This window comes from Musca autumnalis, unplaced genomic scaffold, assembly GCF_047663935.1.
Source record: "Musca autumnalis isolate F117 unplaced genomic scaffold, ASM4766393v1 scaffold_4, whole genome shotgun sequence".
NCBI classification, from domain to species: Eukaryota; Metazoa; Arthropoda; class Insecta; order Diptera; family Muscidae; genus Musca; species Musca autumnalis.
In genome coordinates, this window is record NW_027411977.1 from 79,219,760 (window position 1) to 79,239,135 (window position 19,376).

General features: G+C 35.5%; 1 long non-coding RNA gene across 1 annotated transcript in view; it reads left to right on the top strand.

The window, feature by feature from the left end:
• The window catches only part of LOC141400610 (uncharacterized), a 33,885-nt gene extending 14,714 nt beyond the window's left edge, over positions 1–19,171 (top strand). The window contains exon 2 of the long non-coding RNA XR_012412158.1: positions 17,950–19,171. This is a non-coding gene — a long non-coding RNA (uncharacterized lncRNA). The remainder of the gene's footprint in view (positions 1–17,949) is intronic.
• Positions 19,172–19,376: the final 205 nt, after the last annotated feature.

The window sequence follows — 19,376 nt, forward strand, 5'->3', positions numbered from 1 at the left end:
ACGGTTTTTTTCTATTTTTTCTACCACTTCTATTTTATCTTGTGTCAAATTTTCATGTTGATATCTTAACGAGTTACAGCTTGATTTCTAGGAGTTTGGCATAAATCAACAAAAAGGTTTTTTGAGGTTATAAAGCACTGAAACAATTCGAATCATGCTTGATCTTGCACAGAAATTTAGCACGAATATCTGGCAAGATCTGTACAAAAGATGATCCCAATAGTTATTTTATTTTTTGTGTATTAACTTTTTAAGTTGGAAGTCAAATTTCATTCCGCAACTTAAAACGCGTTTTTCTCGTAACTTTATTTTTTGAAATATAAATGAGCGATATGTGCAATTATAGGGAAAAAATGCAAGAGAGTCTGCTACATATAGCAGATTTTAGCGGTTTTTGACGAGCACAAATTAATTTTTCTTCATAATTTTCTCCTCTTGTTTAGCAACAAGTAAAAAAAATGTTGGTGAAAGCAGCGAAACAAATTTCTAATTGGCTTTCAATATATAGTCCACGAAGAACGCTTCATACATTTTGTCCAATAGACATTTTTGATGCACTTCCATTCCCACAAAACTGAATTATTTTGGATTCAGGATGAGTGTAAAGCCTCGAGACCTCAATAAAGCTTGAATAAGACATAACAAATATGGAGTATATTCATTACGGAATTCGTATTTAACAGTGGAATGATGTGGCATGAAGACGTAATTCAGATTTCATTGGAAGTTTCTCCCAAACGGAGTATACAAACAAAAAATTTGAAAAAAAAATCTTACTTAACTTGACTTGATGTACATTTTCTGTACAGAAACATCATATATATAAGATAGATATATAAGTTTTCATTTGAAATCTCCTAACATAAAAAATGTTTATGATAAAGAAAAAATTTAATAATTGGTTGCAGTAGCTTAATAAATTTTGTTCGACCAAACCATTACTGGGGGGGGCCCGGGCCCCCCGTGCCCCCCCCCCCCCCCCTGCGTACGTCCCTGGTTCTGTGCGAGCCATATGAAGACGTGGACCTATACCTACAAATTTCCGGTCGAAAGTTGTATACCTCCAAGGAAGACTGAATACCAAATTTCAGTCACTTCGGTGAGATATTAAGGCCACAACCTTCAAAATACCGAAAATCGGGAGGTACCGTTTTATGGTGGCAATATGAAGTCGTGGACCTTTGCGGAAAATGTTCAGGGGGAAAGTTTTATACCACCAATTAAAACTTAATACAAAATTTCAGGCGTAGGTGCCACCGTGGTGCAGTGGTATGCACACCAGCCTTGCACGCTGAAGGTCGTGGGTTCGATGCCCCCGCCAGACAACATCAAACATTTTTCAACGGTGGCAAAATACCCCTCAACAATGTTGGGGACATTTCCTGAATATTTCAGCCATGTAAAACTTCTCTACAAGTGGTGTCTTAGACACGCCGTTCGGACTCGGCGATAAACTGTAGGTCCCATATCATTGAGCTAATATGAATCGGGGTGCACTCATTGATATGAGAGAAGTCTCCCTTGTCTCTTCAGGGATGTTTGTGGAAAAATTATTATTAAATTTCAGACATTTTGGTGGAATATTGGGGCCATAAAATTCAAAATACAGAAAATCGGGAGGTACTGTTCTATGGGTGCTATATGAAGACGTGGACCTACACGGACAAATTTCAAGTGGAAAGTTGTATACCCCCAAACCAAATTTCAGAATAAATAAATATAAAAATAAAGATAGAGCAGTACCTTCCGATATTCGGTATTGTTCATATTCCTTTTTTCCTGGTCAAAATTGTGTAACGTTTGAATATTTTTTGGTTCGACAGATAACATAATCTTAGTCTTAATTTGAGTCTTTTCATATTTTGCACCAAAATATAAGAGTTTTTGAGTTTTTCATATGTTCTGTATATTTAAAAAAGATCAAACGCCAATGAACAAACCATAAAAATATAAAAAATTAAAAAAAATATTAAAAAATTAAAAAAAAATCAAAAAAAATATTTATTTTTTCTTAAATTTTGCCTGTTAGAGCGAAGATAATTTTTAATGATTTTTATTAATTTTCTCGTTTAGAGTTAAACTTGATGATCGGAAATTTTTTGCAAGTAAAAAAGGATTCGAACCCACACAGTCACCAAATTACGTGACTTGGTTTCGCTGTTAGTTGAGCAGCTCTTCAGACGTATCGACTGTGGAATGGCTTCTCTGTCCTAGAACTTTTCGTTTTTATACCCTCAGCATTTATGCTAACGATGGTATATACACTTTCATACGGTCAAAATGTGCTTCATCGAAATAATGGTTTTAGACCCCAAGTATGTTTGGAGGAAATGTGTTTAGACAATTTTGAGTCGATTGAGCAATGTCCGTCCGTCTGTCTGTCTTGCTGGCTAGAGTGCACGATAACTCTCGAACGGATCAACCGATTCGGTCCAAAATTTGGCTTTCGCAATATTTCATCCAAACTTAGTTTAAGTTCGAAAATGGGTTATATCGGTCCACCCCTTCCGGTACCTCCCCCACAAAAGTTCGAAAATGTTCGGAAAATTTGTGCGCCCGATTACTCTTGAAGGGAGTAACCGATTTCGTCCATACTTTGCACATCGTGAAATTTCTGCTAGACTTCGATGAGGTTTCAATATGGACTCAATCGGTTCACTCCTTCGGGTACCTCCCACATAAAATTTCGGAGGAGTTCAGTTCAGGACCTGTTCTTGAATCGCTTCGTTTTTTGTTGTAGCAACTTGTATTCGGTACGGCGGTACAAGTCTCATCAGGGGCAGTTCCATACTTCCTGAGCGCAAGATAACTCTCGAACTGATACGCCGATTGGGTCCCAAATTTGGCCTTAGTAATATTTCGTCCAAACATAGTTTATTTTACGTTCGAAGATAAGCAATATCGGTTCACTCCTTCACGTACCTCCCCCACAAAAGTTCAAAAATGTTCGGAAAAATTGTGCGCACGGTAGCTCTTTAAGGGACGGACCGATTTGGTCCATACTTTACGCAATTTAATATATCTACCAGGTATAGATAAGGTTTGAATATGGACTATATTTGCCAATTCCTTCAGGTACCCCCACACAAAATTTCGGATAATTTCACTTTAAGACCTGCTCTTGACTAACTTTGATTTCTGTTGAAGCAACTTGCAATCGCTGTCTCATTTACAACGGTAAAATGTTTTCAGTGGCAAGTCCATACTTCTTGGGAAAAAGCCCGAAAGTTGTAAAAAACCCCTATGGCACCATATGTAGTAGTTGGAGAGCACAATAACTTTCGAACTGATAGACTGATTTGGTCCATAATTTGGCCTTCGTCATAGTTGGTCCAAACTTAGTTTAACTTCTAAAATGGCCCATATCGGTCCTATCCTTAGGATACCTCCCCCACAAAAGTTCAACATTTGTGTCCAAGTGCAGTTTAGGGTCTGTTCGGAGATCCTTTGGAAATTTATACCGATGATGTACAGCCATATTATGTTTTCCGTGGACAAGTCCATGCTTCCTGGCATACAGGTCCAACATGTGTACGATAACCCACTGAAATGACTAGTGGGCGCGATATCTGTGGAAAAGATATGACTCTCAAAAATAAGATCCACTTCCGTAATGTACTATGTCGGTCCATTCCCTCCTCCGCAAAATTTTGAACTTTAATCCTAATCTACATTTTTGTCGGCAAGTTCAATTGTCCAAAAAGTGCCACAGAATTCTGACCCTAAATACATTCGATCTGTCCGTAGATGAAAGTTCCAATTCACATAGGCTGAGGGTATATCTCTGTCGGCAAAGCCGACTGATACTTTTTTACTTGTTTCCCCAGAAATTTGCTAAAAAATATTTCCAAAATTGCGAAAAAAAATTGTCGTATTTGGGAGCACGACACACCTTACAGTATGTTGACCTATTTGATTTTCTTAGTTTCAATTTGTCTACTATTTAATTTATTAGTCGGAAAAATTGGCGATGTCTACCAAGGTGTAAGGCAGGGAAGACTATTGTTTCGGATCTCGCCACAGATCTTCATCAGTTCCCTTGTTTCCCTTGTTTGAGCCAGCTGGCTCGAATAGATACGTTTCCACTTGGTTATAAACAGTTCCTTGTTGAAACACAAGAAACAAGGGAATTGATGAGGATCTGTGGCGAGATGCGAAACTATGGTTCCCTGCCTTAACCCTTGGTTAACATCGCCAATTTTTCCAACTAATAAATTAAAGTTGTTTTAATAAAATATTAAAACAACGACTATGGGATTTAGCCTGACTATTTTGAAAAGCAAAATAGAAGTCGTCATCCCAAATAAAAAAAAACCCAACCGTACTAAAAAGCCAACCCTCCTGAAAAAAATTTAAATTTTTTTTTTCAAAAAATTTATTATTTTCCAAACTTAAAAATACTCCTTGGGTTTTCATAAAACTTATATAACTCTTATAAAAACTCATATATTACAAACAATGTCCATTACAAAAAATGTCATTCTGTGAAAACAGGACTTTGTTCCAAGATATACCCTAAAAGTTCAAGCCCATTAAGTTCGGGTGATTTGTAAGTAGTTACTCCAACCATGAGAATTTTTGCTGGAATGCGTTGCGGTGTAATAAACCAATCCCTATATCTTTAAATTGTTGTGTCAAATTTTGTAAGGATCTAAAATTAAAGATATTTAATGTGAAAATATTTTATTGCCAATTGTTGAGAGAATCGGTCATTGCTCTCAACAGTTGGTAGTATATGTATTTGTAAGGAAAAAATTAAAATTGTACAATAATAACTCTCTTCTGTCCTTGATGTTGTCTTGTTTTTTGCTTGTGTTGTTGTACTGTGGCCACAATGCTGTTGAAATGCTGATGCTTGCTGCCTGTTATCGTTGGCCCGTTTTTACTTCCTAACCCAAATTAAAATTATGTTAATGAATGAACAATTTATATTTTATAACGAAACAGAGAGTGAATCAGCCAGCAGCCACCGCCAGCCACAACAGGCAGCATCATCATTGACATTGGCAACGGCTACAACCGCCACAGACAATAATACGCGGGCCATCATGGTACATACACAGCCAGCCGCCTGCATTCGAATTAAACGTAATAATCATGAACTTTTGTCGATTTGGCTGGTTGGCGGTCTGGCTGACTGAATGGTATTCTGTACGTTTGTCCAAAAAGGGCCGCCGTCGTGTATCTATCTGCATATCTGTTTGGTGTCTGGCTTTTTGTGCTCGAAATTTTTTGGTGGTTTATTTTGAATGCGAAATTGTAGAAAATTATTATATGAAGGTACAGACAGACAGTAAGGCATACATACATACATATTTTAAGCTCATCAGCCAGCCAGACAGGCTGGCAGTCAGGCAGTCGTTCGGTCGCTCGGTTTAGAAGATACAATATTCATTATTATATTATATGTATGTATATATGGGACGCATCTCTCGTTTAAATTTTAAAAATCACGGCCAAGGCCATGCCAATGAATGAATAAATAATTGAACGAATTTTCTCTGCCGACTTCCGGCAATACTACTGTTTTTAGTCTCTTTGGGTTTTATTTTATTTTTGTTGGAGGATAATTAGTGGGGCATTTGTGTGTTTGGGTGAGTGAGTGTGTGTGTAAATGTAAATGTGGCGGCATGCCTGTATATGGAGCATGCTTATTTTCATTTTCAATTTTATAAAATTTTGATTATGGAATGAAAAAAATGAAAGAACACGGAAAGAAACCATGACCATGGTTAATATAATGTGTATAATTGTTGTTTTATGGTGGGCGTTCAATGAACTTTCTTTCTCTTTCGCTTGCATTAGTTAATTAAGCAAGTGTTTCTTTGATATATTGAGTAATATATAGAGCAGCTGATTTAAATAGGATTTAATAAAATAAATTAGTAATGGATAATTCTAAAAAATACATACAGACAATTATAAAGTTATTAAATTAATGGAATATACTATGTACATAAATACCTATGTACTATATACAAACAACTAAAGCAAAATCAATGCTAAATTGCAAAAATTACAACACGAAGTACTACATATGTACATATACATATGTATATATGTATGTATGTACATACACATGTACGTAGCTACATTCACAATAACATTTTCACTCATATGCCACACATGTCAAGTAATTGCGTGAGGGTGAAAATTGCAAGAGGGTGAGTTTTTTTTCCTGATAGTCATGCATGGAAAAACATGTGAACATTCATACATACATACATACAGACATAAGAAAATACATACATACATATAGACAAAAACCCTGCCTACACAACAAATAAATACGACAAACTCTTGTCCATATAATCCATATGTGCTTGTGTATGAAAGATGTATGTGTATTTGTGTGCGTGCTGGTTAACAAATCCTTTTCTTGTTTTCTCCATGTTGTTTTCTTTGTGTGTTGTGTGCCAAAAAGGCAACAACAAAAACAATAGAGTAGACCATTTTGCTTTTTTTGGGTGAAAAAACATGGAATTTTCCTTTTATTTGTAGATTAAACACACACACACATGCACAAAATAATCGTATTGTTTCTACCTTGTATCTACCCAGCAAACCAAAATCGGAAGAAACATCAAAGTTCGAACCGAATTCGGTCCGAAAGTCGGATGAAACGTCCGAGTTCGGATCCGAATTCGGTCCGAACTCTGTCCGAAAGTCATATGGCGTGGTTGACGTGTTCTCTGACCGAAATTCGGATGAAAATCGGATGTTTTAGCCGACTTTCGGACCGAATTCGGTCCGAACTCTGATGAACTGTCGTATAAATTTCTATCGGACAGGTATCGGTCCGAATTCGAAAGTAAAATTTTATGAAATTCGAAAGTGTTTGTCGACTTTCGGACCGAATTTGGTGCGAAGTCATATGAACTATCGTATGAACTTCTGATTTATTTACCAATATTCGACCAGAATTTGTTTCTATTATTAACAGATGTTGAAAATACACAGTTAATTCATGAAATATTCAAATCCTATAAAAGTTTATCTACTATAAACATATTAAAGGTTTTAATATCATCTTATGCTGTGTTAAACTTGGTGGAAAAACAAACTGTGGAGAACAACAAATTCGTCAACACGATCTGTGAAATATGTAAAACAATTGTTATTAACATGTATATGAAAAAATAAATGTCTTTACATGCAAAAAAATTTTGATAAACATAAAAGTGTTCAGAAACATAAATTTGGTCATATACAAATATAAAACATATGACTTTCCACGGAATAGTGTTGAAGTTTGACGAAGAAAATCTTTACTTGCATTATCTTAATAAAAATAAAGAAATATGTATGCAACCGATCACTATGAATAACATTTAAACACTATTATGCATCAACACACATAACAAAAATAAACCAAATTTGTTCCCCGATACAGAAATTAAAACCCGAGTACTCAATTTTTCGTTCGAACTGCATCAACAATTACACTTTCTTTTCTCTCTGCTTACTTACACTTAATTTTGCCAAAGCAGCACAAGAGAAAATAGAAAAATTCCCTTCAGAGAGGGAGAGAGAGGACGGGAAAAGTTCGTCAGACTAGTCGGACAGAGTTCGGACCGAAGTCGGTCAGGCGCGTCGGAAAAAACTTCCGACTTTGAGCAGACGCGTCGGACGTCCGACATTGTGTTTGCTGGGTACTTGAAAGAAAACGAATTTCATTGTTGTACCCTACACCATGGTATGGAGGGTATATTACCATGGGCTTAGCCAAGTACAGCTACAAAACAGTACATTTGTATGCAAAAGCTTATAGGTAAATATTACGAAAAAATAAGCATTTTGTAATGCATCGAAATAATCACTTGCGATCCCATAAAATATATAGTATATAACATATAACTTTACCGCCCGATTCTAAATATTTAAAACATTTTCTCCATCAAAAATTGTGGACCAAAACTCACATTTTGTTATAACCCCCATATAATGAACGATATCGTCCGATTTTAAGTAATTTGAAGTTTTTATCTACATTTTAAAGGCATCGACTTCTTAGACCAATTTCAGTTAGACCAGGCCCTGAGGAACTGGATAAATCACGTTCTAAAGAATAGATGGATAAACTGCGCGCTACAAATACGGCGTTAAGTTATCTTTTTAACCTCCACCAAGAACTGCATTGAAGTAAATAGCAACAATTAGTTTCCTTTCGTTTATGAAATTGCTAAGCTCTTCCTCTAAGTTAAGGCTTATTCCTTGGAGGGACATAAACGTAGCAAAACCCTTTAAAAGAGCTCACATGGGGCGTCATCGTTGTTCTTTCCAACAAATGGGCCAATATTTATAATTTTTGGAGCTTTAGTATACTCTGAGAACACACAATATGAAATTACAGCAATCTTGGTTAGAATATTCGACAATCCGTTCATGAGGGCTAGACTAAAATGCGGATATATGTACGTAGATAGATTTTCGCGAGAAAGTTTGGGAATACAAAATTCCAATTTATCAATCCAATTTACCAAGTCGGATTTTTATGACGAACATTTTTGTAGAATATTCGGATCCGATTCGGGATTTTAAAACGTTTTTTGGAGAAAGGGCCAAAAAGACCCCTTTATTTTCTCGCTTGAGGGTTAAATTTTGCAACCAAAATATTCCTCGCATTGTTGGCAGTAATATTGCCAAAGACACTATATGCCTAAAATGCAAAGATTGCAAGAAATCCTAGCTCGAATATTTTCAAAAATGTACAAATATGGTGAACTTTCCCCACGTATTTTGATTACTTCCCGACGTAAGCTTTCAAAAATCGGTGCAACGGATGTTTTGTACCTGTTATAATAAATTGTACCCCTAGCGAAAACTAAAACAAAATTTCAGTTATTCCGGTAATGAGGCTAAAACTTTCAAAATACAGAAAATCGTTGTACTGTTCGTTGAGGGCTGTATCAAGACGTCGACCTGTATGGAAAAGATTCTGGAGGAAAGTTGCGTAACTCCAACGAAGACTAAATACCAAATTTCAATTATTTTGGTGGGATTGCTTCAATAACCCTTAAAAACAACGAAAATCTGGAGGTACCGTTTTATTGGAGGCTATATAAAGACATAGGCTCACCTGAAAAATTTCAGGTGGAAAGTTTTTAAGTGCCAAATTGCAGCTACGAGGGCAGTTCGGAAACTGCTTAGCCTAGCACAAAAAGCGCGGTATAAACAGAAAAAAGTTAAGTGTTTTGGAAACTTCCATCTCTGTTATGAACACATGTTAAATTTTGTTTCGATCTGGCTACTCTTAAACGTGGTCGTACAAACACTGAAGGTGAACCACGTAGTTGACGTCCAAAAACAGCAACAACAACAGAAATTGTAGCCAAAGTGCATGATATGGTATTAAATGATCGACGAATAAAAGTGCGTGAAATTGCTAATATCATGGGCATCTCAAATGATCGAGTCCATTCAATTTTGCATGAAGAACTACAGATGAAAAAGCTTTCTGCAAGATGGGTGCCGCATTTGTTAACAGTCGATCAAAAACGCATAAGAATGAACATTTCTCAAGCTTGTTTGGATCGTTTTAAGCGAAATAAAATGGATTTTAAGCGTCGTTTCATAACTGTTGATGAGACATGGATCCCCCACTATACTCCAGAGACAAACGAACAATCCAAACAATGGACTGAAGCTGGAGGAAGTGCCCCAAAGAAGACAAAAACAATTCAATCGGCTGGTAAGGTTATGGCAACGGTTTTTTGGGACTTCAAAGGTATTTTATTGATTGACTATCTGCTGACTAAAACACAAAACTCAGAGTACTATTGCAACCTTTTGGATCAATTAAATGTACAAATTCGAGTCCTGGCTTAAAACACAAAAAAATAATTTTTCATCAAGACAACGCACCAGCGCACAAAAGTGTTTTAACAATGGCTAAAATCAACGAATTAAAGTACGAGTTGCTTGACCACCCACCTTATTCTCCTGATTTAGCTCCCAGTGACTTTTACTTGTTCCCAAATCCAAAAAAAATTTCTTGCTGGCAAGCGTTTTACCTCAAATGAAGATGCAATTACAGTTGTAAACCACTATTTTGAAGACCTTGAGGAAAACTATTTTAATCAAGGGATAGAATTGCTAGAAAAGCGTTGGACTAAGTGTATTGAAGTTTCAGGAGATTGTATCGAAAAATAAAAATATTTTTGACAAACTAACTATTCCCTTTCATTGATAAGCTAAGAAGTTTCCGAACCGCCCTCGTATTACGGTTGGATATTGAGCCGACAAACTGCATAATACCGATAGTCGGTAAGTATCCTCCGATGGGGGCTATATGAAACCGTGAATCTATACCAGCACATGGCAGGCGCTATGTTTTGTAACTCCAACGAAGACTAAATACTTCGGTAATTTCGGTGGAATATTGAGGCAATAGCCTTCAATTTTATTGGGACTATAGAAAGATGTGGACATATTCTGAAAAAATTTCAGGTGGACAGCGAAAACTAAGTGTAAAATTTCCGCCATTTCGGTGTGATATTAAGGCCACAAACTTCAAAATACCGATAATCGGGATGCACCCTTCTATAGGGGATACATGAAAATGTGGACCTATACCGACAAATTTCTGGTGGAAAGTTTTATACCCCAAAGAAGATTAAATTCCAAATTTCAACACTTTCGGTTGGGTATTGAGGCCACAACCTTCAAAGTACCGAAAATCAGGGCTATGGGTGCTATATAAAAACGTGGACCTATGCCGACAAATTTCAGGTGGAATATTTTATGCCCATAACGAAGACTAAGTACCAAATTTCAGCCACATAGGTTGTGTATCGAGGCCAGAAACTTCAAAGTACCGATAATCGGGAGGTATATGAAAACGTGAACCTATACCGAAAAATTTCGGTTGGCAAGTTTTATACCCCAACAAGATTAAATTCCAAATTTCAGCAATTTCGGTGGGATATTGAGGCCACAACCTTCAAAGTACCGAAAATCGGGGCTATGGGGCTACATAAAAACGTGGATCTATGCCGACAAATTTTAGGTGGATTGTTTTATACCCATAACGAAGACTAAGTACCAAATTTCAGTCACTTCGGTGGGATATTGGGCCACAACCTTCTAAATACTGAAAATCGGCAGGTACCTTCAATGGAAGCTGTATGAAGGCGTGGACACACACATTTAGGGGAGAAAGTTTAATACCCCCAACGAAGAGCAAATACCAAATTTCAGCAATTTCGGTAGTATATTGATGACGCATCCTAGAAAGTATCGAAAATCGGATGTACCACCCTATGGGGGTTATATAAGGACGTACACTATACCGACAAATTTCTAGTAGAAAGTTCAATACCTACTACGAACAGTAAATGCCAAAATTAAGCCACTTCGGTGAGATATTGAGGCCACACTCTTCAAAATATATGAAGGCGTGGATCTATACCGAAAATCTCTTGTTGAAAGTTTTATACTTCCAACGAAAACTAAAAACACAGGAAAAACGTGTTGTCACGGCGTGTTAGCGTTCAGAGCCAAACTCATTACTTTCAAAGGCAGCGTTAAGCGTTAGTCATGCAAGCACAATTAAATGGGAAAAACCCCATTGTTGTTGTACAAAAGAAAACAAAGTGCATTTGAAAGAAGAAAAGTTCGAGGACAGCGAAGCCGCTCCACATCCGATATGTCTGAGGAGCCTTTACCAAAGGCGCAACATTTGATGTTACATAGTGGTGGGTGTGTGGTTTCGAATCGTCGGCTTTCCTTTTTCAGTTGCATTATTGATCATTAAGCTCGATTCCAACGAGAAATTAATACAAAATTTCAGTCTTTTGTGTGGAATATAGAGGCCACAACCTTCAAAATACCGAGAATCGGGAGGTAAGGTTCTATGGTGGCTACTTTAAAACGTTTATTGATATAGCCCATTTTCAATACCAAACATCCTAGGAGGTATAGAAACTTCGGTACCAAATTATAAAGCTCTAACAATTGCAAAACGTATCTTGATTTCAACAGACGGTTCGACAGACGGACTTAAAATTGTATGCCAATCATAAATATACATACATATATACCTTGTAGGATCTCCGACGAATATTTAAATGTGTAACAAACAGAATGATAAAGTCTATTATGCTGGAGGGTACTACAAATGAAAACGACGTTCAATCCGGCCTAGTCGAACTTTTTATAACCTCCAATATATATTGCAATTTGCAGCCATTTCGGATAATGTGACTAAAACTTAAAAAATGTCGAAAATCGGGCATGGGATATACTTAAACGTGGACCTATAGCGAGAATTCTGTACTATCTCCAATGGATCATAAGAATATATTTTATTATCTGGGTAATCAATATTTTCTCTATATATATTCACCATAGATATTCCAAAAACAGTTTGGATCGAGCACATGTAATGAAAAAACATCAATAAAATATATTTTGTGACCGCAGATAACCAAAATGTGAAAAAAACGGTAGAATATGGAATCATATATAAAAGGCGAAAGCTTCTGGAGATGTTAAATGTTATAGCTACAAATTTCTTTTGTTTAGAGACTCATAATGAAATTTGATTTGGAAAATTTCTTCTTTTGACACAATCCCCAAAAAGTAAAGTATTTTAGGAGATTTTGAATCAATATGGAATAAATTTGAATTAAGAGTCTAAAAGTATAACAAATAATTTCAACCTATAATATCTAATTTTGTAACGTGATTTTCTTAACAAAGTATTTTACTTAGATATATAGTTTGTTCTGGGACTTACAGTGAAATTTTGTGTAGAATATTTCTTCTTTTAACAACTTTCGTCTAAAACTAAATTTCAAGTTACTTTCATGCAACAACTCGAAAAAAAGAACAAAACCATATTATTCAAAAACAAGCGAGCCAAGGCTATAGTCGGGTCGGGGCCGACTATGTGATACCCTACACCAAAATTCAAAATATTAAAATTGGATAGCTTAGCGCCTTTGCTCTGAATGTCTACATTAACACAGGTCAATTTTTTTGAAACGCATTTAAGTGCATCGACATTACAACCCAAATAAAAAATGGAAAAGTGGGATGTATGCCAACCATCAATAGGCTTCTTTCTGTGTTAGACCCCCATCAACCCCCAAAATTTCGTAAGGATCCGATCAAAATTTCGTAGTGTGATTGCACAAAAATGGATAAAGGGATGCATTACCGACTATTGCGATATATCTGTTGTTTGACCATATATGACAACCTACTTCACATCGTTGTAAAGGTGATATTTTCTACTTTCCTTGCCAGGTTTTGCTTTTGATATACCTCCTACAGAAGGGAGATATTAACTTTGAAATAAAACGTTGGCCTTTTTTTTCCAAATATTTTTGTTTGTCACATTCCGACCCCTGAATAATATCCGATCATTATCAAAAATCAAAAGGTTTTTTCCTCTGTGGGACCCCCAATAACACCCAAAATTTCGTGACGGTCCAATTAAAATTGCGACCTGTAGCGTGATTTCCAAAAAAGTGGAAAAATGGGATGTATTACCGACTATAGCGATATCTCCGTTATTTGGATACCTACGCCAACCAGCTTTACATCATTGTAATGATGGGATTTTTACTTTCATTGTCAGACTTTGCTTTTGGAAGGTCCGGAACCAAAGCCCTAATATTCGTCATTATTATTAAAATCGCAAAAATGAAAAGTTGTGTTCTACTAGCGGCTTTTGCGATATCTTCGTTGTTTGACCACCTACGACAACCTGCGTAACATCGTTGCAAAGGTGATATTTTCTACTTTCATCAGCTTTTGCTCATTCCGACCTCTGAATATTATCCGACCATCACCAAAATCAATAGGCTTCTTTCTCTGTAGGATCCCCATTAGCCCCCAAAATTTCGTGACGATCCGATTAATATTGCGACCTGTAGCGTGATTACAAAGAAATGAAAAAATTGGATGTATTGCCGACTATTGTGATATCTCCGTTATGTGGCCAACTTCTCCAACCTACTTTGCATCACTGTAAAGATGGGATTTTCTACTTTCATAGTCAGACTTTGTTTTTGGAAGATCCCCGACCGAAGCTATGATATTCGTCATTATTATTAAAATTGCAAAAATAAAAATTTGGGTTCTATTAGCGGCTATTGCGATATATTCGTTGTTTGATCACCTACGAGAACCTACTTTACATCATTAGAAAGGCGATATTTTCTACTTTCATGGCCAGGTTCTGCTTTTGGTATACCCCATATTGAAGCTGAGATATTGGCTTTTGGAAAAAACGTTGTCTTTTTCTCCAAATAAGTTTTTTGCCCATTACGACCCCTAAATTTTATCCGACCATTACCAAAATCAATAGGATTCTTCATCTGTGTGACCCCCATTAACACTCAAAATTTCGTGACGATCCGATCAAAATTGAGAAATGTAGCGTGATTTCCAAAAAAGTGGAAATATGGGATGTATTACCGACTATTGCGATATCTCCGTTATTTGGTCACCTACGCCGACCTAGTTTACATCATTGTAAAGATGGGATATTCTACGTTCATAGCCAGGCTTTGTTTTTGGAAAGTCCCCAACCAAAGCTGTGATATTCGTCATTATAATTAAAATCCCAAAAATGAAAATTTGGGTTTTATTTGCGACTATTGTGATATCTCCGTCGTTTGATCACCTACGAGAACCTACTTTACATCATTAGAAAGGTGATATTTTCTACTTTTATCGTCAGGTTTTGCTTTTGGTATGCCCAGTATAGAATCTGGGATATTCGCTTTGGTAAAAAACGTTGTCTTTTTATCCACATAAGTTTTTTGCCCATTCCGACCCCTAAATATTATCCGACCATCACCAAAATCAATAGGCTTCTTCCCCTCCGGGACCTCCATCAACATCCAAAATTTCGTGACGATCCGATCAAAATTGCGACCTGTAGCGTGATTACAAGGTTTAGATGGACAGACGGACAGACGGACAGACGGACGGACGGACGGACTGACGGACGGACACACATAGCCAGATCGACTCAGCTCATCTAGACATTCATTTTGGTATATATAAGTATGGGTCTACGACGATTATTTCGATGCGTTACAAACTTTTTGGCCAAAACCAACTTATAATACCCTCCCCACATAGTGGTGTAGGGTATAAAAAAAAAAATATTTGGGTGTTTTCTTGGCAAATTTGATGTATATATGTATATGACAAATAATTTTGTATAATATTTTGTTTGATACGATCTCATTTTAAAGGAGTTTTTAAACTTTTTTGAAAAAATGGACGAAAAAGGCCCCTTTAGTGACTCGCATGAGGGTTAATTCTTTTCATAAAAAGATAGCCCGCATTGTTGTCAGTAATATTACCAAAGACACTTTATACCTAAAATACAAGGATTCCAAGGAATATGATGTCAAATATGTCAAAACCTGTAGAAATGGGCGGAACTTGCCACGCCTATTCAAGTTACTTCCCGACGTAAACTTTCAAAACTCCGATACACGTGTCTTCTTTTTTTCGGTACTCTTTCATAATCTGTGCGGGGTTTCTTGTAATTTTAAAAAAGTTAAATTTTGTTGTACTGTGTATTTTTCATATGGAAATTTCTGGATTTCAAAATGAGGTTTTTGATTCCTTTATTTTTTGCTGTGGGGATGCTGCTCATCATCCGGTTCTATTTTTAACTTTAACCCAAAGGTAAAATAAAATTTCCAATTTTTGCATTTACCTTTCAATACCCAAAAGTAAAAAGTACAAAATAAATAACTACACAAGGTATATTTGATTATATTTTTGTTCGCACATAACCTTATTTGTTCTCCTTGGAATATGCATCATTGGATAGGATTTGTTGTGTCAGGTATACGTCAAACCAATTTACAAATATTTTCTTTTTGGCATGTTCATGTTGCCAAAAAAAGAAGAAAGAAAAAAACTCTATTTGTTCGTTTCGTTCCATCATCCATCCATTCAGCCTTCTTCAACTTAAACATCTGATGTTTACGCTTGACTGCAATCCTGAAGATCGAACGAATGCAATTCACATTGACTTTGTACAAACGTGAAAGGATGTCACAAACAAAACGAACTCAAATCAAAGTCTGGCTAAAGAAAATTGGATTGCAAACATAAAGAACAAGCAGAACCAAGCACAAAAAAAAAACAACTAACAACCAAAGTGAAAATATTTGATTTACATGTTTTGGCTTTCGTTGCCAGAATGAAGAGGAGAATACATATTTTTCTTTTTTTTATCCGGAGATTATTTTGAAATGAAAGGTATGGAGAAAATAGGATTGTGTATGTATGCCACAGCATCGAATATATTGACAAGCCAAAGGAAATATTTGTTAATATAAATCGTATTTCTACACTCCCCCTTAACCACTCTTTTGTAATAAACAAATATGGAAGTTTAAGCAAGAAAATTTAACATAAACTGATTTCTTTAATAGAGCAAGTTTAAAATATTCACCTGGTACTGACATTTGCTATAGCAAATCAAAAGGTGTCAAAACTAGATTCTATTACTTATTATTACAATAAGAAAATATATTTGACTAGAAAAAAAGTCTATTACTAACAACAATTCTTATTGGATTCTCAATGGATTTTGAATAGGAAACACATTGATTGGTACATACATATGTAGATTTTAGTACCCAACAACTGATTCGCATACGAAGTATACGATGTACAACTCGACTGTTAGTATAATTATTACATATTGTTATTACTCTTCTCATCCCCTAAGCTTTTATTTGTAAAACCACCCCAACAATTTTGGAATATGAATTTGTGCAAAAATCAATCCATCCCTCAAAATATTGCCAAAAATCTGTTGATATCAGATTTCCAATAACATACAAATATGTAAATGTGTTTGAAATATTTGCTGGTGGTTGATTGAATAAGAAAGGTGATGCCACTAATAATTGTCGCAGACAGATGAATGAATACTTCAATTCTTATTTGAAGTAAAATTATTTTTCCTAATAATAAAAGATTTCTAATCAGAAAATCTAGTTGAGAACGGCTGGACCGATTTGGATAATTTTTTTTTTTTTGAAATGTTCTTCATAACCCAACTTGAGTTTTTATGCAAAAAATATGACCATGTCCACTTTTACGCCCACCTTTTTCAATTGTCTTGTTTAATCTTTTCTACAAAAAGTACTGAACTGATTTCCTGAAATTGTCATGGAATGTGCAGGGATTGCTCCCGGTGAAAATAGGCTACAGATTTTGCTGAATTTCGGAAAAGCGGGGTACTTCCCCTATACACTATTTCTTTGGATATTTTTTTTTTTGAAATGTTCGTCATAACCCAACTTAGGTTTTTATGCAAAGAAAATTTGAAAGGTTCCAATTTCTACTATTTCGAAAACTACTGAACCACTATTCCTAAAGTATTCAGGAAATGTACAGGGATGGCCCTCGGTGAAACTATGGGAAAATCCTACTGATTACACTGTGACCCATAACAAAAGTTCTTCTAGCTCAGTACATTCCATGTCCTTTTTGTTCTTTCTTTTCTACATGATAAAAATTCTACAAAAATTTTCATCTGAAAATGTTATGTAGGTTCCCCATATTGTCGACATGGGTCCACGTTTTGATATAACCCCACAGATGATACCCTTCCGGTTTTCGGAATTTTCAAGATTTTAGCCACAATATCCTACCGAAATGACTGAAATTTAATAATAAATAAAAAAATAATAATAAAACCATTACTTAAAATATTTATATTACTCTTAGAAAAATTGGGTTCTCTTTCCCATGCAATCACCCGGAATAGCATTCTCTTCGTGTGCACCTCTGGTATATATGTCAACATTTTACCATTTCAACCGTAGCATTAGAAGCACTACTTATATAATAAGATTTCCTAATAAAATTTGTTGTATTTTAGCTTTATGAGTTCTCAATTGATATGAACTAAAATAGTTTCAATAAAATGAATACACTTTTATTTTTTGTTTTCAGATTCAATGTCAAATTTTCGGACCATGACCGTTGAGGTTCCCTATAAACAAATATTTTTATTTTTAAGGTAAGTTTAACAATTGTTTTTAAGTTTTTGCCTTTTTAGAGGCGAAGGCCATTATTTGTGAGATTTATTTAATTTAATTAATCGAGCTTTTTATGACCTACGGAGATTACATTGAAAAATTGATTGATAATGGTTTTCGTGGATTTCTATACCTGATCCAATACACATGCAAGTAAACCAATATCCATGTTATGAGCTTTGCGACTGAATAGAAACGCCCTCAACCCCTTACAGTACAAAAAATAATAAATAATTTATAAATGAATAAATAAACTTATATAAATAAAAATCAAATGTCGTTCGTTGGTAATCAGTTGAGAACGGCTGGACCGATTTTGATAATTATTATACCCTCCACCATATGGAGGGTATAATTAAATTTGTCATTCCGTTTGTAACACATCGAAATATTCGTCGGAGACCCTATAAAGTATATATATTATTGATCAGCATAAAATTCTATGTCGATTTAACGATATCCGTCTGTCCGTCCGTCTGTCTGTTGAAATCAAGATACAGCTCGCAATTTTAAAGATAGAGAGTCAATATTTGGTGCCGAAGTTTTTATTACTTGCAGGATGGTTGGTATTGAAAATGGGATATATCGGTCCACGTTTTGATATAGCACCCATAGAACGGTACCTCCCGATTTTCGGTATTTTTAAGGTTTTAGCTTCATTATCCTACCAAAATGGCTGAAATTTGGTAAGTAGTCTTCCATAGAGGTATAAAACTTTCTACTTAGTCTACGTTGGTGGTATAAAGCTTTCGAAGTTGGCACAGTATCTCTCCTTGTAAGAAAAACGACATATTTACATTGTGAAGTTCAACGGTCTATCAGCCATGAAAAACTGAAAACAAAACTCAATAAGCGAGAGAATTTGACTTAACCATTTTTTAACTTTTATTATTAGATCGCTTTAGGACGATAATAAATCCTAGGCAGCATCAATGGGCGAAAAAATCCGACAAAGTCTGTAAGAGAAAAAATCTGTTGATAAATTTTAAATCCTCAATGAATAACTCGGTTTGGCGATGAACCCGAAGAAATTATGTAGAAAATACCTATTTTTGAATTCTAAAGAAAGAGAGAAAGCAAGATAAGCAGAAAGAAAGAAGGAAAGAAAGAAAGATGGAAAGAAAGAAAGAAAGAAAGAAAGAAAGAAAGAAAGAAAGAAAGAAAGAAAGAAAGAAAGAAAGAAAGAAAGAAAGAAAGAAAGAAAGAAAGAAAGAAAGAAAGAAAGAAAGAAAGAAAGAAAGAAAGAAAGTAAGAAAGAAAAGAAGAAAAAAAGAAAGAAAGAAGGTTAGGTTAGGTTGAAAAGAGGGGCGAATATAAGAATCGCCACATGCCCGTATGGTG